The sequence below is a fragment of the Tachypleus tridentatus genome, chromosome 11 (assembly GCF_004210375.1).
Source record: "Tachypleus tridentatus isolate NWPU-2018 chromosome 11, ASM421037v1, whole genome shotgun sequence".
NCBI classification, from domain to species: Eukaryota; Metazoa; Arthropoda; class Merostomata; order Xiphosura; family Limulidae; genus Tachypleus; species Tachypleus tridentatus.
In genome coordinates this window covers 21751183-21773005 of record NC_134835.1, presented here as the reverse complement: position 1 = coordinate 21773005, position 21823 = coordinate 21751183, and the positions used below count along the sequence as shown (strand labels likewise).

Here is a 21823-nt window from a genome sequence, read left to right as displayed (position 1 = left end):
GGGGGCTATTTGCGCTTGCCGTCTCTAATTTAGCAAGGAAAGGCTAGAGGGAAAGGTAGCTAGTCATTAAAACTGACCACCAACTTTTAGGATACTCTTTTACCAAGATGAATATTGGGACTAACCGTCACATATAACGCCCCCACGATTGTTTGGTTGAACATCAATTCAGTCTCGCGCCTTTCACATTGCGAGTCGATCAACCCAACCAAAATAATTGTCCTGTAAATAGGTAGAGTTTCAGCGCTATTATTCCACGTCCTAACGTGGCTAAAGCCATTATAATACTTGTAGATTAAACCTAGAACTGGACCAATATATACCTCTATAGTCACTCCAATTGAACATAGAACTAGACCAATATGAGATGGCAGCCTGCTATTAAAACTCTAGTTATATCTAGAACTAGACCAATATGAGATGGCAGCCTGCTATCATAGTAGCAGACTAGTATAAGGTAACATTCCACGCTTATTACTCTAGTTGTACCCAGGACTGGACAGTATAAGGTAACATCCCACCCTTATTACTCTAGTTGTACTCAGAACTGGACAGTATAAGGTAACATCCCACCCTTATTACTCTAGTTGTATCCAGAACTGGAAACATCCCACCCTTATTACTCTAGTTGTACTCAGAACTGGACAGTATAAGGTAACATCCCACCCTTATTACTCTAGTTGTACTCAGAACTGGACAGTATAAGGTAACATCCCACCCTTATTACTCTAGTTGTATCCAGAACTGGACAGTATATGATAACATCCCACCCTTATTACTCTAGTTGTACTCAGAACTGGACAGTATAAGGTAACATTCCACCCTTATTACTCTAGTTGTATCCAGAACTGAACAGTATAAGGTAACATTCCACCCTTATTACTCTAGTTGTACCCAGAACTGGACAGTATAAGGTAACATCCCACCCTTATTACTCTAGTTGTACCCAGAACTGGACAGTATAAGGTAACATCCCACCCTTATTACTCTAGTTGTACTCAGAACTGGACAGTATAAGGTAACATCCCACCCTTATTACTCTAGTTGTACCCAGAACTGGACAGTATAAGGTAACATCCCACCCTTATTACTTTAGTTGTACTCAGAACTGGACAGTATAAGGTAACATTCCACCCTTATTACTCTAGTTGTACCCAGAACTGGACAGTATAAGGTAACATCCCACCCTTATTACTCTAGTTGTACCCAGAACTGGACAGTATAAGGTAACATCCCACCCTTATTACTCTAGTTGTACTCAGAACTGGACAGTATAAGGTAACATCCCACCCTTATTACTCTAGTTGTACTCAGAACTGGACAGTATAAGGTAACATCCCACCCTTATTACTCCAGTAGTACTCAGAACTGGACAGTATAATGTAACATCCCACCCTTATTACTCTAGTTGTACTCAGAACTGGACAGTATAAGGTAACATCCCACCCTTATTACTCTAGTTGTACCCAGAACTGTACAGTATAAGGTAACATCCCACCCTTATTACTCTAGTTGTACTCAGAACTGGACAGTATAAGGTAACATCCCACCCTTATTACTCTAGTTGTACTCAGAACTGGACAGTATAATGTAACATCCCACCCTTATTACTCTAGTTGTACCCAGAACTGTACAGTATAAGGTAACATCCCACCCTTATTACTCTAGTTGTACCCAGAACTGTACAGTATAAGGTAACATCCCACCCTTATTACTCTAGTTGTACTCAGAACTGGACAGTATAAGGTAACATCCCACCCTTATTACTCTAGTTGTACCCAGAACTGGACAGTATAAGGTAACATCCCACGCTTATTACTCTAGTTGTACCCAGAACTGGACAGTATAAGGTAACATCCCACGCTTATTACTCTAATTGTACGCAGAACTGGACAGTATATGGCAACATACCACCCTTATTACTCTAGTTGTACCCAGGACTGGACAGTATAAGGTAACATCCCACCCTTATTACTCTAGTCGTACCCAGAACTGGACAGTATAAGGTAACATTCCACCCTTATTACTCTAGTTGTACCCAGAACTGGACAGTATAAGGTAACATCCCACGCTTATTACTCTAGTTGTACTCAGAACTGGACAGTATAAGGTAACATCCCACCCTTATTACTCTAGTTGTACTCAGAACTGGACAGTATAAGGTAACATCCCACCCTTATTACTCTAGTTGTAGCTAGAACTGGACATTACAAGGTAACATTCCACCCTTATTACTCTAGTTGTAAGATGATATCCAGTTAGTATTATTTTAAGAATTCAACTTATATTTTGTCTTGTCTAACTTGTCATGAAATTCTATCATTTAGCCACTCCTAGAAAACCTGCATGTATTATTATTATATTTAACTGTATCGACTCTTTTCGTATATAAGTCATTGGGTTGAAGCCGTTTTTCTCGATTCAAAATATACAACCGAATATTATAAAAAAACATAAATCATGACGAAAAGCTAGACCATAATGATTGTTTGCTACAGTTTCACACACTTAGAAGTCCAAACGTAAGTAACAACTCCTTAAAAGTAACAGACTGAAATTATGAAGAAAACCTTAGCTTTTCAGACTCAAACTGTTTACGATACCGGAATATAATTAGATTTCCCCATGTGTAATTTGTTCATGGAAAGTTTTAATAAATCAGATGTCAGACATTTTATTTAATACGTTTGTTTTAAGCAACTTTCGATCAAATAAGACGTTCCAATACGAAAGAATTGCCAAATATGTCGCAGAATTCGTCAGTTTACATGAAATATTCCGTAAAAATTTGATCCAATAATCTAACTTTATGATTCAATCTGTGGTGAGCAAAAACAAAACTGAAACCGTATTTTTTTTAATATTCGGCAAGGCAGTGAATAAAGATGCTAATAGCCTTGTGAAGGTCACAAAACTAATGTACTCTCTTTTTCTTGAATGATAACTTGTATCCTTGTTCTGGTCTTTTTGCACCTTTGAGCTTTTCGTGTTATTTTATTTTCGTGAATAACTACAGTTATTCAGAAAACACACACCAAATATTCATATTCCTTGAATATTTTGCATGGTTTCAAATAGACCAAGTTCTTTAGGTAAACCGAATGGATTAGATATCTTCCCATAGGTAATCTAGCTAATGGTTGGTCATACGCTGGTTTTCAAACGGGAACGACAGATTTATACGTACATTGGTGTAACATGTACATAAACTATGCAAAGTCGAAACAGTTAAATCTTGGAAACTAAGACAGATGATCCTTCTATTATGGACATGAAGCATTAAAGGAGAACAGCAAGAAGCGGTAGTTGCCCGTTTCGCCGCACTTTCGCATTCTGATTCGCAGAAAAACCTGATTCCGTGAAAGTTCTGGCAGAGTTTTATGTTTTATATTACACGCTAGTATCCAAAGCTTTCTAGAAAACTAGTTTCGTGATTACGTATTTGTTTGTTTGTTTGTTTTTCTTCATGGTTTTATTTCCTTACCTTATTAGGCCTAATATGGTCTCAACATCTGAGGGCCTCAGGTTTTAATCCCTTTCCGGAACATGCTCGCTATTTCAACCGAATGCGAGTTATAATGTTACGGTCTCTCACGCTATTCGTTGGTGAAAGTAACTCAAGAGGCCCAGAATGGCCAGATACTTAAGACATTCGACTCGTAATCTGAGGGTCGCGGGTTCGAATCCCCGTCACACCAAACATCCTCGCTCTTTCATCCGTGAGGACGTTATAATGTTACGGTCAATCAAACTATTCGTTGGTAAAATAGTAGTCCAATAGTTGGCGGTTAGTAGTAATGACTAGCTGCCTTCCCTCTACTCTTACACTATTAAATTAAGGACAACTAGCGCAGATAGACCTTGTGTAGCTTTAACCCACTTGGCCATACCGGGCCACATCCGGCGTAAAATGGGATAAACATGGGGCTGTATCGAACCATTTTCATAATATTTTTTCTTTCTAAAATGAAAAAAAAATACATTTTTTAAAAGACGTGCTTAGCATTTTCCGACGTACACAATAATTTCTATCGTATAAAAACATGCAGTAGTTAGCAGACCCTCGAGAAGTTATAATTCAACTCTTTTTTGTTTTGTTTTTTGTTCTTACGTTTTATAATTGCTCTCGTAAAATGCGAATAAAATGAGTTAAGATTGTTGTTAAGAATTTTCCAGCAGGAGCTTGAAAGATCTGCACACGATGTTTCTATCCTTGCTGTTTAATGACTGTTTTTAATGTTTTATTATTTAGGGATAAGTTAGAAAACTTTCCGACCATTAAATTTATTACTGTTTGTTTTTTTTTTATATTTATTTTACTTCCATGAACATAGTTTTGTTCTCATGAAAGTTCTGTGTTTACTACCGCTTCAGTTGAAACAGAAATAACGACCAATAGTAACAAGAACTACTTTTAAGGCTTAAGGGGAAAATGCTAATAGATATACGTGTATTAAATATACATATTTAACATTCACTGCACAGGTTTTCACGATTTCGCAATACAGAGACTAAAACTTCGTCAGGAAAACTACTCTTAGATTTGGCAGGAAAAGGATATTCGTGAACTTACGATGACTTAATAAATTATTTTGTCGTGTTTCACAAAAAGCTCTAATAATCCATTTTTATTAATTACAACCAGCATTGTTGTATGACTTTACGTTCGGAACTCTGTGATTAGATAGAATATTTAATGTTCTATATGGAAGGTTTCCTTTTTTTAATTGTTACAAAAATGGTTTAGGCACACTCCATAAGGATCATTTGCACACGACAACACAGTAGACTGTCGGAACATATATGGGGAACATACTTAGCACGTACGATTTTAAACGGCTAATTTCCGTCATTGGATAATGTAATGATAACATAGATAACCTTATAATTGATAGACGTCGTCAGAGGACTTTCTGAAGAAAGTATAACTAGATTGTTGAAAAATGTTTACTCAAAGGACACGGTGATTGGAAGAAAACTTTCCCTGTTTTACGAAAACAAAAACATTCTCACACCGGATACTTAATAACACAATAGTCTTCAAAACTACACATCATGTCAATCCATATCAGTACTTTCATCTTTAAAGTAAAAGTTATAGTTACGAAAGAGAACCCTTTGACCCAAAAAATCATTTTGACGAAGCTAGATTTGAAGTTGATTAAGGCTCAGAAGCTTCCGGCCAGAAATCAAAACTACAGAGTTGTTCTTCAACAAGAAAAAGTAAAATGACCTTGAACCACAGCAGTCCAAAGCGATCATGTGGTTGTTTAGCCGCTCGATACAGATGCAATGTAGTTTTATGTTAGTGGTATATTTAAACCTGGCCTTAACAGCTGATGTCCGTGTACAGTGAAGAGCAGTTAAAGTCTTTCATGATCAGTGATCTAAGGTTAGTTTCATTGTAAGCCGTAATCATCAGACCAAATATGATCAACAATGGAGGAAGTAATACCAAAAGTGGCATGGGACCTGTACCACTGTTCTTATTAACCTCATTATCTAAACTGTAATAATACCAAAAGTGGCATGGGACCTGTACCACTGTTCTTATTAACCTCATAATCTAAACTGTAATAATACCAAAAGTGGCATGGGACCTGTACCACTGTTCTTATTAACCTCATTATCTAAACTGTAATAATACCAAAAGTGGCATGGGACCTGTACCACTGTTCTTATTAACCTCATTATCTAAACTGTAATAATACCAAAATTGGCATGGGACCTGTACCACTGTTCTTATTAACCTCATTATCTAAACTGTAATAATACCAAAAGTGGCATGGGACCTGTACCACTGTTCTTATTAACCTCATTATCTAAACTGTAATAATACCAAAAGTGGCATGGGACCTGTACCACTGTTCTTATTAACATCATTATCTGAACTGTAATAATACCAAAAGTGGCATGGGACCTGTACCACTGTTCTTATTAACCTCATTATCTGAACTGTAATAATACCAAAAGGGACCTGTACCACTGTTCTTATTAACCTCATTATCTAAACTGTAATAATACCAAAAGTGGCATGGGACCTGTACCACTGTTCTTATTAACCTCATTATCTAAACTGTAATAATACCAAAAGTGGCATGGGACCTGTACCACTGTTCTTATTAACCTCATTATCTAAACTGTAATAATACCAAAAGTGGCATGGGACCTGTACCACTGTTCTTATTAACCTCATTATAACTGTATAATACCAAAAGTGGCATGGGACCTGTACCACTGTTCTTATTAACCTCATTATCTAAACTGTAATAATACCAAAAGTGGCATGGGACCTGTACCACTGTTCTTATTAACCTCATTATCTAAACTGTAATAATACCAAAAGTGGCATGGGACCTGTACCACTGTTCTTATTAACATCATTATCTGAACTGTAATAATACCAAAAGTGGCATGGGACCTGTACCACTGTTCTTATTAACCTCATAATCTAAACTGTAATAAAACCAAAAGTGGCATGGGACCTGTACCACTGTTCTTATTAACCTCATTATCTAAACTGTAATAATACCAAAAGTGGCATGGGACCTGTACCACTGTTCTTATTAACCTCATTATCTAAACTGTAATAATACCAAAACTGTGGCATGGGACCTGTACCACTGTTCTTATTAACCTCATTATCTAAACTGTAATAATACCAAAAGTGGCATGGGACCTGTACCACTGTTCTTATTAACCTCATTATCTAAACTGTAATAATACCAAAAGTGGCATGGGACCTGTACCACTGTTCTTATTAACCTCATAATCTAAACTGTAATAATACCAAAAGTGGCATGGGACCTGTACCACTGTTCTTATTAACCTCATTATCTAAACTGTAATAATACCAAAAGTGGCATGGGACCTGTACCACTGTTCTTATTAACCTCATTATCTAAACTGTAATAATACCAAAAGTGGCATGGGACCTGTACCACTGTTCTTATTAACCTCATTATCTAAACTGTAATAATACCAAAAGTGGCATGGGACCTGTACCACTGTTCTTATTAACCTCATTATCTAAACTGTAATAATACCAAAAGTGGCATGGGACCTGTACCACTGTTCTTATTAACATCATTATCTGAACTGTAATAATACCAAAAGTGGCATGGGACCTGTACCACTGTTCTTATTAACCTCATTATCTGAACTGTAATAATACCAAAAGTGGCATGGGACCTGTACCACTGTTCTTATTAACCTCATTATCTAAACTGTAATAATACCAAAAGTGGCATGGGACCTGTACCACTGTTCTTATTAACCTCATTATCTAAACTGTAATAATACCAAAAGTGGCATGGGACCTGTACCACTGTTCTTATTAACCTCATTATCTAAACTGTAATAATACCAAAAGTGGCATGGGACCTGTACCACTGTTCTTATTAACATCATTATCTGAACTGTAATAATACCAAAAGTGGCATGGGACCTGTACCACTGTTCTTATTAACCTCATAATCTAAACTGTAATAAAACCAAAAGTGGCATGGGACCTGTACCACTGTTCTTATTAACCTCATTATCTAAACTGTAATAATACCAAAAGTGGCATGGGACCTGTACCACTGTTCTTATTAACATTATTATCTGAACTGTAATAATACCAAAAGTGGCATGGGACCTGTACCACTGTTCGTATTAACCTCATTATCTAACTGTAATAATACCAAAAGTGGCATGGGACCTGTACCACTGTTCTTATTAACCTCATTATCTAAACTGTAATAATACCAAAAGTGGCATGGGACCTGTACCACTGTTCTTATTAACCTCATAATCTAAACTGTAATAAAACCAAAAGTGGCGTGGGACCTGTACCACTGTTCTTATTAACCTCATTATCTAAACTGTAATAATACCAAAAGTGGCATGGGACCTGTACCACTGTTCTTATTAACCTCATTATCTAAACTGTAATAATACCAAAAGTGGCATGGGACCTGTACCACTGTTCTTATTAACCTCATTATCTAAACTGTAATAATACCAAAAGTGGCATGGGACCTGTACCACTGTTCTTATTAACCTCATAATCTAAACTGTAATAAAACCAAAAGTGGCATGGGACCTGTACCACTGTTCTTATTAACCTCATAATCTAAACTGTAATAAAACCAAAAGTGGCATGGGACCTGTACCACTGTTCTTATTAACATCATTATCTGAACTGTAATAATACCAAAAGTGGCATGGGACCTGTACCACTGTTCTTATTAACCTCATAATCTAAACTGTAATAAAACCAAAAGTGGCATGGGACCTGTACCACTGTTCTTATTAACCTCATTATCTAAACTGTAATAATACCAAAAGTGGCATGGGACCTGTACCACTGTTCTTATTAACCTCATTATCTAAACTGTAATAATACCAAAAGTGGCATGGGACCTGTACCACTGTTCTTATTAACATTATTATCTGAACTGTAATAATACCAAAAGTGGCATGGGACCTGTACCACTGTTCGTATTAACCTCATTATCTAACTGTAATAATACCAAAAGTGGCATGGGACCTGTACCACTGTTCTTATTAACCTCATTATCTAAACTGTAATAATACCAAAAGTGGCATGGGACCTGTACCACTGTTCTTATTAACCTCATAATCTAAACTGTAATAAAACCAAAAGTGGCGTGGGACCTGTACCACTGTTCTTATTAACCTCATAATCTAAACTGTAATAAAACCAAAAGTGGCATGGGACCTGTACCACTGTTCTTATTAACCTCATAATCTAAACTGTAATAAAACCAAAAGTGGCATGGGACCTGTACCACTGTTCTTATTAACCTCATTATCTAAACTGTAATAATACCAAAAGTGGCATGGGACCTGTACCACTGTTCTTATTAACCTCATTATCTAAACTGTAATAATACCAAAAGTGGCATGGGACCTGTACCACTGTTCTTATTAACCTCATAATCTAAACTGTAATAAAACCAAAAGTGGCATGGGACCTGTACCACTGTTCTTATTAACCTCATTATCTAAACTGTAATAATACCAAAAGTGGCATGGGACCTGTACCACTGTTCTTGTTAACCTCATTATCTAAACTGTAATAATACCAAGAGTGGCATGGGACCTGTACCACTGTTCTTATTAACCTCATTATCTAAACTGTAATAATACCAAGAGTGGCATGGGACCTGTACCACTGTTCTTATTAACCTCATTATCTAAACTGTAATAATACCAAAAGTGGCATGGGACCTGTACCACTGTTCTTATTAACCTCATTATCTAAACTGTAATAATACCAAAAGTGGCATGGGACCTGTACCACTGTTCTTATTAACATCATTATCTAAACTGTAATAATACCAAAATTGGCATGGGACCTGTACCGCTGTTCTTATTAACATCATTATCTAAACTGTAATAATACCAAAAGTGGCATGGGACCTGTACCACTGTTCTTGTTAACCTCATTATCTAAACTGTAATAATACCAAGAGTGGCATGGGACCTGTACCACTGTTCTTGTTAACCTCATTATCTAAACTGTAATAATACCAAGAGTGGCATGGGACCTGTACCACTGTTCTTATTAACATCATTATCTAAACTGTAATAATACCAAAAGTGGCATGGGACCTGTACCACTGTTCTTGTTAACCTCATTATCTAAACTGTAATAATACCAAGGTGGCATGGGACCTGTACCACTGTTCTTATTAACCTCATTATCTAAACTGTAATAATACCAAGAGTGGCATGGGACCTGTACCACTGTTCTTATTAACCTCATTATCTAAACTGTAATAATACCAAAAGTGGCATGGGACCTGTACCACTGTTCTTATTAACCTCATTATCTAAACTGTAATAATACCAAAAGTGGCATGGGACCTGTACCACTGTTCTTATTAACCTCATAATCTAAACTGTAATAATACCAAAAGTGGCATGGGACCTGTACCACTGTTCTTATTAACCTCATAATCTAAACTGTTATTTGTTACTTTGTTTGTCGAACAATGCTTACAACCACCCAACTCGCGAGTAGTGTTTCATGGCAAATCACATGAGATTTACTTTGTAATCGTAAAATTCAATATAAGAAATTATAGAAACGTTTTGATGGTGAACTGTTAGGCTAGGTACTTATTTGACTGTGTGTTGTTTTTTATAGTAATTTCAATGGATCGGTACCTTAGTAAATATTCACTTTAAAGAGAAGTATGCTACTTTCCGATTCTTTGTGCATAGGACAAGATATAACACACATAACAAGCCAGTCAAGTTGATGCGCGATATGTCACAAATTAATAGGCTTAAAATAATAAGGTCATTAGATTAGAACCAGTGCAAAACTGTTTCGGGTTATATACAAAAATCAGTAACATATATACAACAGCCAATTAAATTGATGCCTGATATGGCAGAAACGTATAGGTAATACCATTATCGGGTTTAATCCACTGCGAAACTGTTTTGGGTTGTATAGGAAACATTACAACAACTAACATGTAAACGTATAATACTGGAAAGACAGCCTTGGATAATAACCGTAAAAAGTAATATAGTTTTTTTTATTATTTTTAAATTAATCTTTTTTCTTCGTTTCAAATTTTATTTATTATCTGACATGTTAATTTCGTGCGATACAAAATAAGTTTAAGATATGGGGAAAATCTAACGGTTCTGTGTATCTCGTTTGAAAAAAACCAGCCGTTCCAGACGTCGTAATATTTTATATAGTGCTGCACTGGAAGTAAAACACGCATTGTCTGAACTGAATTTATATATAATATCAGACGCTCAGGAGGTATTATACATAATTCATAAAATTTAATGTTATATGAAAAATTATGCATATCATCGAAGGTCTGAACAGTCAGATTTATGATAACTTATGAAATAGAAACTTGAATCTCTTCCCAAATGGTGAGTGTATATATATATATATATAGCAGATCATAAAAATATCTTTCGCAGCAGCTTGTCTTATCTATCGAAGTGATTTATTCTTGAAAAACAGATGTTTTAAAATGTTAATACCAGGATGCGCCCTCACAATACCTTGGTTGTGGTACCTGTTGGGAGTTTATTTTCTACTCAATCAACGTAGGAAATTATTTTTTATCGTAATTAATGGTCGCTTAAACTTCATTCTGTGGTTAAGGTACTGGACTCACAATCTGCTGGTCGCGGGTTTGAATCCTGTCACCGAGCACGCTTGTTCTTTCAGCAAAGGGGGATTTCAATGTGATGGTCAATCCCACCTTTGTTTTATGAGAAGTAGGCCAGGACGTGATGGAAGGTGGGGATGATCAGCTGACGTCTTTCTAGTTTGTCATTTTAAAAGTAGACATTAGTTCTCAAATAGCTCTGTGCGAAATTCAGCAAAATAAGTAAACAAAGAAACGTTTTATTTTCGTGAGTGCATGACGTCACTTACAGGTTACATGTTCAATTGTAGTTAGTTTATAGTTTGGTAATCGTATATAATATAATTCTCTATATCGAATACATTTGATCTTTGGCCTGTATCTTTCAATTGAAAAATACAATTTCGAACTGATCCTGAATGAGTCTTTTGAAGGTAGTGATCATCTGTGTTGAAAATTTTAATTTATCGCAGAAGGATGCGACAACTCTTACATTTGTATCTGAAACAGCATTTTTGTTGTATTTTACATTATTTCATCATCAACACAATTACCTGCGTAGTGAACTCTTAACAGCCAGAAGTGTTCTTCATGATTATTTTAACACGTTCCTCAGGAGCCAATGGGAATCTCTGTACTATACAATTTGTTGAATATTAAAAGTAAGTTCGATCCAGGAACTCTTCAAGACCTATTTTTCCATTTGTTAATTCAGGCCCGGCATGGCCTGAATGGGTAAGTCACTCGACTCATAATCCGAGGGTAGTGGGTATGAATCCCAGTCACACCAAACAAGCTCGCCCTTTCAGCCGTGGGGACGTTGTAATGATAAGGTCAATCCCACTATTCGTTGGTAAAAGAGAAGTCCAAGAGCTGGCGGTGGGTGGTGATAACTAGCTGACTTCCTTCTAGTCTTACACCGCTATATTAGGTAAGACGAGCACATATAGTCCTCGTGTAGCTTTGCGCGAAATTAAAAATAAACCAATCAAACATTTGTTAAATGTTTAAATGAAATACAACATCGTAAGTTCTTCCTACTAGCTAGTACTAAGGTTTAACCGCTGGCAGTAAATTCAGTATATATATCAATACAGCAACATTCTCAGTATGATTAATTAAACAAGTTCTAACCTTCTATGCTTCTGCTATCACCTTGTTATGTTTACTTTTCAAATGAGATACAAACGATTTCGCCTGTTATTCGGTAAGGAAGATCGAAGCATCATTGTAGTCAGTAGTGGGATGAGTAGACAGCAACACTTTGAAAGTACAGGTGTAATATTGTACTCGGCTTGCTGCACAATTTCTACCAACGTGGTTCTAAACAGTTTTTGAATATCTTTGTGTGTCATTTAGAGACTTCCATGTTTTTTGTATTTAGTCGTTAAGCACGTGATGCGCTGGTAGATTTCGCGCAAAGCAACACGAGGGCTATCTGCGCCTACATTTAGCAGTTATACGCTAAAAGAGTGCAGAAGATGTCTCATTTTTAACCAATGAAAATTTCAAAAAAAAACTTTCCAATTTAGAAAAACCGGATTGGTAGTTTTACTTCAACAAAACTGTCCCCTACTAACTCGTAAGGGGGCCTTTTAAAAACAGTTCTCTAAAGATAACTTTGTTTGAAATTAAAAAGTATAATGGCGTTGAAAACAGAAATTCAATGTGAAACAGCTTTGCCTTCTTAACTTCCGTGACGCACGAGACACCATTAATAAAACTGGATAAGAATATGTTTGATTTTCTGATACTCTATTGCGAATGTAAGACGATGATATGTTATTTTTAATATTATAGTGGTTTAAACACACCCAAAATACTGATGATAATAAGGGCTATTTGTTCATAGAGTAAGACTCACCATGACTCGTAATCTGAGGGTTGCAGGTTTGAATTCCTGTGACATATTTCAGCCATGGGGTCCTTATAATGTGACAGTCAATCCCACTATTCGTTGGTAAAATAGTTGGTGATGACTAGCTGCCTTCCCTCTATTCTTACGCTGCTAAATTAGGGACGGTTAGCGCAGATAGCCCTGGTGTAGATTTGCGTGAAATAAAAAACAAACAAATATGAATAAAACAGTTTTAAAAGATCGATACAAAATCATCTTCAATGCTTCTACAAGCACTATTATAAACAACCTTGATGGTGAAACAACGTATCAAAATTCTCAGTAATTGATTCATTTTATCAGCCATAAAGAAAAAAAGGTAAAATGTTAACCTATAAAAAATCAATTTCTAGCACAAAAGTTTACAAAAATGACAACAAAGTGAAACTCTACATAAAAATAATATGAAAACACGAGAGCAACCTAGTTATGAAACATTTTACGCTACATGTATCGTTTCTTTATGATAATGTTCCCAGTCAGCATTAGGTGATGTTTATGTCTTATTTATAAAAGGCATATTTTTCAATACGTCATTACTAGTTGATACGATCATAAGCCATAGGCTTACACATTTCTTAATCAATTATAAAATCAATCTATTATGCTGGTCTCTCACTTCGTGAGTTAATGGTAAGTCTCCGAACTTACAATTCCAAAATCCATGGCTAACAGAGCTTACTTAGCCCTTTGTGTAGTTTAGCGCTAAAATAAATCTCAAAACCAACTTTGTGGAAGGAATCGTTTACAAAACATAGATGTGTGTAATGTTATATTCTTACTTTACTTAGGAAGTTTAAATCTGTTCTTTTATGACCAATAAAATCTCGACCTAATGCGGGCTTATATTCTTGATTAACGAGAATTATGATAATTGTGTTCAGACTTTTGATAGCTTAAACTTTAAACAAAAAAAATGTTCGAGGGCTGTCTGTGCGAACCCTCCCAAGTTAGAACTGATAGAGAGAAGGCGGGTAGTCAACCCTTCATCGCCAATTCATGGGCTATTCTTTAATAACGAAAAGTTTGTTTGTTTTTGAAATTCGGACAAAGCTACTCAAGGGCAATCTGTGCTAGCCGTCCCTAATTTAGCAGTGTAAGACTAGAGGGAAGGCAGCTAGTCATCACCACCCACCGCCAATTCTTGGGCTACTCTTTTACCAACGAATAGTGGGATTGACCGTAACATTATAACGCCCCACGGCTGAAAGGGCGAGCATGTTTGGCGTGACGGGATGCGAACCCGCGACCCTCAGATTACGAGTCGCACGCCTTAACACGCTTGACCATGCCAGGCCTTTTAATAACGAAAAGTGGAATTTACCATCACGTTACAACGCCTCACATACACACACGGTACTAAAAGGGCGAATTATATTTATGTAAAAACGGCTCGTTTGGGTTGATATTTTTTTTTTTACGTAGAGGAGCGAACGACGTTTCGACCTTCTTTGGTCATCACTTTGTGAACCTGACGATGACCGAAGAAGGTCGAAATGTTGTTCGCTCCTCTACGTAAAAAAAATAAAAAATTCTTAACCCAAACGAGCCGTTTTTATATAAATATTTTTTTCTACATGTGGGTTTTCTCGATATCACTGAAAAGGGCGAATTGTTTTGTGACGAGATTCGAACCTGCAACCCTCAGGTTTTGTTGTTGATATTGTTGTGATCTAAAAAAAACATTTTACATATAAATGTTTACAATTTTAAAAATAGCAAAATGAAAATAAATCTTTCCTTCATGTTAGTTTTAACTTGATTATGATTAGTTTAATTAATAATCTAATTTTTGGATAACCTTATCCAATTTCCATCACTCCACTTCTTTACTCCAACATTCAGATATAAATCCATATCATAATTTAGCTTTCAATTTAAAAGTTTCGAAATTGTTGTGTCTCACTTAAATCTATCCATTTTGTTTTATTAACCTGCAGCTGTCCAAATCGAAGGAACAGTCCGTGTACATTCGAAACGTTGCCTTGGAAACTGCTGGAGTTTATAAGTGCGAGGTGTCAACCGAAGCACCCGTATTGACACAGTGTCTGCAAAAAAGAGCATGAAAGTTTATGGTATGTTGGTTTGTCTCTTACAACCTGCCTAAGTCTCCTTTATCCACAAATTTCGTACAATTTGTTATTGTGTAAGTAAACACCATTTACGAACAATCAATAGTCAACAAACAATCAATAATCCAAGATTAATGGTGAAACATATTCCAAAACTGTGCACATCCATAAATAATATATCGTCCAGTTTACTATATTCTGCTAATATTTAATATATGCAGATAATATTCTAAAAAAAATGCTCTCAGGAAGAGAAAACAAAAACTTTACGGAATATTTTTATAAACACAAACTGTCTCGGTAAGTACGTATTAAACGTAGAGAGATTAAAAGAGAGAAAAACATTATTAAATTAATACCCGCTTCATTTATTTTCCTCGTGACGTTGAATTAAACAAAACGCATTCAGAGCATTGAGTATCTTATATAATTAAATTCGTAATTAGTTTTCCTTGATGTAGTTCTCTGTTTGTTAATTACGATTCTATGTTCTTGTACAATATTCTTCGCTTCCACGTTCTGTATGTAACGTTCTGATATATGTAGACAGTTGACTTTAATGTATTTGAGTTTGTAGCTTGTGATAAGTTGAGTTTATATTGCACGTTGTTTGTGATGAACGAATGTTTTCAAGCAACTTATTTACTGAATATTTTGTTAAGTTTTTCTTAAGTACGACCTATGTTTGATAAAGGTTTTTATGTGTAACTTAAGTACACACTGTGTTTGATAAAGGTTTTTATGTGTAACTTAAGTACACACTGTGTTTGATAAAGGTTTTTATGTGTAACTTAAATACGACCTGTGTTTGATAAAGGTCTTCGTATGTAACTTAAGTACACACTGTGTTTGATAAAGGTTTTTATGTGTAACTTAAGTACACACTGTGTTTGATAAAGGTTTTTATGTGTAACTTAAGTACACACTGTGTTTGATAAAGGTTTTTATGTGTAACTTAAGTACACACTGTGTTTGATAAAGGTTTTTATGTGTAACTTAAATACGACCTGTGTTTGATAAAGGTCTTCGTATGTAACTTAAGTACACACTGTGTTTGATAAAGGTTTTTATGTGTAACTTAAGTACACACTGTGTTTGATAAAGGTTTTTATGTGTAACTTAAATACGACCTGTGTTTGATAAAGGTCTTCGTATGTAACTTAAAGTACACACTGTGTTTGATAAAGGTTTTTATGTGTAACTTAAGTACACACTGTGTTTGATAAAGGTTTTTATGTGTAACTTAAGTACACACTGTGTTTGATAAAGGTTTTTATGTGTAACTTAAGTACACACTGTGTTTGATAAAGGTTTTTATGTGTAACTTAAATACGACCTGTGTTTGATAAAGGTCTTCGTATGTAACTTAAGTACGACATATGTTTGATAAAGGTTTTTATGTGTAACTTAAGTACGACCTGTGTTTGATAAAGGTTTTTATGTGTAACTTAAGTACACACTGTGTTTGATAAAGGTTTTTATGTGTAACTTAAGTCCGACCTGTGTTTGATAAAGGTTTTTATGTGTAACTTAAATACGACCTGTGTTTGATAAAGGTCTTCGTATGTAACTTAAGTACGACACATGTTTGATAAAGGTTTTTATGTGTAACTTAAGTACACACTGTGTTTGATAAAGGTTTTTATGTGTAACTTAAGTACACACTGTGTTTGATAAAGGTTTTTATGTGTAACTTAAGTCCGACCTGTGTTTGATAAAGGTTTTTATGTGTAACTTAAGTACGACCTGTGTTTGATAAAGGTCTTCGTATGTAACTTAAGTACACACTGTGTTTGGTAATGGTCTTCGTATGTAACGTAAGTACACACCATGTTTGATAAAGGTCTTCGTATGTAACTTAAGTACACACTGTGTTTGGTAAAGGTCTTCGTATGTAACTTAAGTACACACTGTGTTTGATAATGGTCTTCGTATGTAACTTAAGCACACCCTATGTTTATATTCATATTAGCTTCTCTATTTTTACCTCGTCATTCAATATGATAATCCTCTAACGGCCAGGACTTTGATTTAGTCATTAATTCCCCTGATGGAACGTAGTGGCACTAATAATGTATAATTCATCGTAGTTCTGCCTACGGAAGGCCCCAAAATTACCGGAAGACATATGAAATACCGAATCGGAGATACAGCTACTGTCAAGTGTACATCAGCGAAATCCAAACCCGCAGCTACGCTCAGGTGGTACATAAATGAGAAACCGGTGAGTATGTTCTACCACTGTCAGTTTCTTAGTGTTTGTTTTATATGGTCTGACACACATCTTGAGGCTAACGTACAATGGAAATGACTGAATACAAACAGTCTTACTTGCCTGTTCCAGTTAAAGTAACATGAACATTCGTAACACTAGTTCACCGTGTAGAGAGAACAAACAACACGTCACATATTTTGAAACCTGTATATTACTGGAATTCACCTAATCTAAAACCTATATACTACTAGAACTCACCTAATCTAAAACCTATATACTACTAGAATTCACCTAATCTAAAACCTATATACTACTAGAATTCACCTAATCTAAAACCTATATACTACTAGAATTCACCTAATCTAAAACCTATATACCACTAGGATTCACCTAATCTAAAACCTATATACTACCAGAACTCACCTAATCTAAAACCTATATACTACTAGAATTCACCTAATCTAAAACCTATATACTACTAGAACTCACCTAATCTAAAACCTATATACTACTAGAACTCACCTAATCTAAAACCTATATACTACTAGAATTCACCTAATCTAAAACCTATATACTACTAGAATTCACCTAATCTAAAACCTATATACTGCTAGAACTCACCTGATCTAAAACCTATATACTACTAGAACTCACCTGATCTAAAACCTGTATACTGCTGGAACTCACCTGATCTAAAACCTATATACCACTGGGATTCACCTAATCTAAAACCTGTATACTACCAGAACTCACCTGATCTAAAACCTATATGCTACTAGAATTCACCTGATCTAAGCCCTATATACTACTAGAACTCACCTGATCTAAAACCTATATACTACTAGAATTCACCCAATCTAAAACCTGTATGCTGCTGGGAATTCACCTAATCTAAAACCTGTATACTACCAGGGACTCACCTGAATCTAAAACCTATATACTGCTAGAACTCACCTAATCTAAAACCTGTATACTGCTAGAATTCACCTAATCTAAAACCTATATACTACTGGAATTCACCTAATCTAAAACCTGTATACTACTAGAACTCACCTGATCTAAAACCTGTATACTGCCAGAACTCACCTAATCTAAAACCTGTATACTGCCAGGACTCACCTGATCTAAAACCTGTATGCTGCTGGAACTCACCTAATCTAAAACCTATATACCACTAGAATTCACCTAATCTAAAACCTATATACTGCTGGAACTCACCTAATCTAAAACCTATATACTACTGGGACTCACCTGATCTAAAACCTGTATACTACTAGAATTCACCTGATCTAAAACCTATATACTACTAGAACTCACCTGATCTAAAACCTATATACTACTAGGACTCACCTAATCTAAAACCTATATACCACTAGAATTCACCTGATCTAAAACCTATATACTACTAGAACTCACCTAATCTAAAACTTATATACTACTAGGACTCACCTAATCTAAAACCTGTATACTACTAGAACTCACCTGATCACAAAACCTATATACCACTAGAATTCACCTGATCTAAAACCTATATACTACCAGAACTCACCTAATCTAAAACCTATATACTACTAGAACTCACCTAATCTAAAACCTATATACTACTAGAACTCACCTAATCTAAAACCTATATACCACTAGAATTCACCTGATCTAAAACCTGTATACTGCCAGAACTCACCTGATCTAAAACCTGTATGTACTGGAACTCACCTGATCTAAAACCTATATACTACTGGAACTCACCTGATCTAAAACCTATATACCACTAGAATTCACCTAATCTAAAACCTATATACTGCCAGGAACTCACCTGATCTAAAACCTATATACTGCTAGAATTCACCTAATCTAAAACTGTATACTGCTAGAACTCACCTAATCTAAAACCCTATATACCACTGGAACTCACCTGATCTAAAACCTATATACCACTAGAATTCACCTGATCTAAAACCTATATACTACCAGAACTCACCTAATCTAAAACCTATATACTACTAGAATTCACCTGAATCTAAAACCTATATGCTACTGGAATTCACCCAATCTAAAACCTATATACTACTAGAACTCACCTGATCTAAAACCTATATACTACTGGGACTCACCTGAATCTAAAACCTATATACTACCAGAACTCACCTGATCTAAAACCTATATGCTGCTGGGATTCACCTAATCTACAAAACCTATATACTACTGGAATTCACCTAATCTAAAACCTATATACTGCTGGGACTCACCTGATCTAAAACCTGTATGCTGCTACTAGAATTCACCTGAATCTAAAACCTATATGCTGCTGGGATTCACCTGATCTAAAACCTGTATATACTGCCAGGACTCACCTGATCTAAAACCTGTATACTACTAGAATTCACCTGCTCTAAAACCTGTATACTGCCAGGGACTCACCTGATCTAAAACCTATATACTACTAGGGACTCACCTGATCTAAAACCTATATACTGCTAGAATTCACCTGCTCTAAAACCTATATACTGCCAGAACTCACCTGAATCTAAAACCTATATACTGCTAGGACTCACCTGAATCTAAAACCTATATACTGCTAGAACTCACCTAATCTAAAGACCTATATACTACTAGAACTCACCTAATCTAAAACCTATATACCACTAGAATTCACCTAATCTAAAACCTATATACTACTGGAATTCACCTGAATCTAAAACCTATATACTACTAGAACTCACCTGATCTAAAACCTATATACCACTAGAATTTCACCTAATCTAAAACCTATATACTACCAGAACTCACCTAATCTGAAACCTGTATACTACTAGGACTCACTGATCTAAAACCTGTATACTGCTGGAACTCACGTGATCTAAAGACCTATATACTACTAGAATTCACCTGATCTAAAACCTATATACCACTAGAATTCACCTGAATCTAAAACCTATATACTGCTAGAACTCACCTGAATCTAAAACCTGTAGACTGCTAGAACTCACCTGAATCTAAAACCTGTATACTACTAGAACTCACCTAATCTAAAACCTATATACTACTAGAACTCACCTAATCTAAAACTTATATACTACTAGGATTCACCTAATCTAAAACTTATATACTACTAGAACTCACCTAATCTAAAACCTATATACTACTAGAACTCACCTAATCTAAAACTTATATACTACTAGAACTCACCTAATCTAAAACTTATATACTACTAGAACTCACCTAATCTAAAACCTATATACTACTAGAACTCACCTAATCTAAAACTTATATACTACTAGAACTCACCTAAATTAAACGTGTATATTCCTAGAACTCACCTAATCTAAACTTGTGTATTACTAGAACTCACCTAATCTAAACTTGTGTATTAGTAGAACTCACCTAATCTAAACTTGTATGTTATTCCAAGAACTCGATCAATCTAAACGTGTATGTTATTCCTAGAACTCGATTAATCTAAACGTGTATGTTATTCCTAGAACTCGATCAATCTAAACGTGTGTGTTATTCCTAGAACTCGATCAATCTAAACGTGTATGTTATTCCTAGAACTCGATCAATCTAAACGTGTATGTTATTCCAAGAACTCGCCTAATCTAAACGTGTATGTTATTTCTAGAACTCAATCAATCTAAACGTGTATGTTATTCCTAGAACTCGATTAATCTAAACGTGTATGTTATTCCTAGAACTCGATCAATCTAAACGTGTATGTTATTCCTAGAACTCGATCAATCTAAACGTGTATGTTATTCCTAGAACTCGCCTAATCTAAACGTGTATGTTATTCCTAGAACTCGCCTAATCTAAACTTGTATGTTATTCCTAGAACTCGCCTAATCTAAACGTGTATGTTATTCCTAGAACTCGCCTAATCTAAACTTGTATGTTATTCCTAGAATTCGCCTAATCTAAACTTGTTACCTTTGACAAGTAAGTTGACATCTGTTTGTTATATGTTTTTGTTATTCCAATTTAAATACAATACGAAACTTTATTTTAATATCAATCGACTTATACTTCTTATTTAGGTTTTATTTTTTTCGTCTCATAAACCACATAAAATGAAAACTAATTCCACAAAGTTAATAATGTGGCAGGAAGTTGTAATCATTTGACACTGAATGTCATATGTACAGAGATTGTTTATTTGAGAGATGATTATTTCTCATATTGATATATGAGAAAATATACATATATATTGCTAGTGAAATTTGGTAAGTCTCTTACATTTGTAGTTAAACACATAGTCGCCCAAGAAGCTACCCGTGCTGTGCCCACCACGGGTATCGAAACCTGTTTTTTAGTGTTATACGTCCGCTGACTTACTACTGTGCAACCTAGGAGAGAGAGGACACAATCGTGCTGGAGGGTTTTCAGATAGTAAATAAATATCATGTGAGAATTATATCCGACTCATAACAATTTAGTCAGATCGACTTACTTTCGACTCCAGTTTTCTTATGAAACTTTGGTATACAATATGCTCGTTAAAAGCTTT

At 35.4% G+C, this 21823-nt stretch overlaps 1 long non-coding RNA gene and 1 pseudogene across 3 annotated transcripts in view; both read left to right on the top strand.

Annotated features, from left to right (window-relative positions):
* LOC143231740 (uncharacterized) overlaps positions 1 to 21823 on the top strand; it is a 293239-nt gene that overhangs the window by 156625 nt on the left and 114791 nt on the right. The gene's annotated exons all lie outside the window — the stretch shown is intronic.
* Positions 1 to 21823, top strand: part of LOC143231739 (uncharacterized) — a 123683-nt pseudogene that overhangs the window by 61459 nt on the left and 40401 nt on the right. Inside the window, exons 4-5 of the transcript XR_013017143.1 lie at positions 14976 to 15110; positions 17198 to 17331. The product of XR_013017143.1 is annotated as an uncharacterized LOC143231739 (transcript). The remainder of the gene's footprint in view (positions 1 to 14975; positions 15111 to 17197; positions 17332 to 21823) is intronic.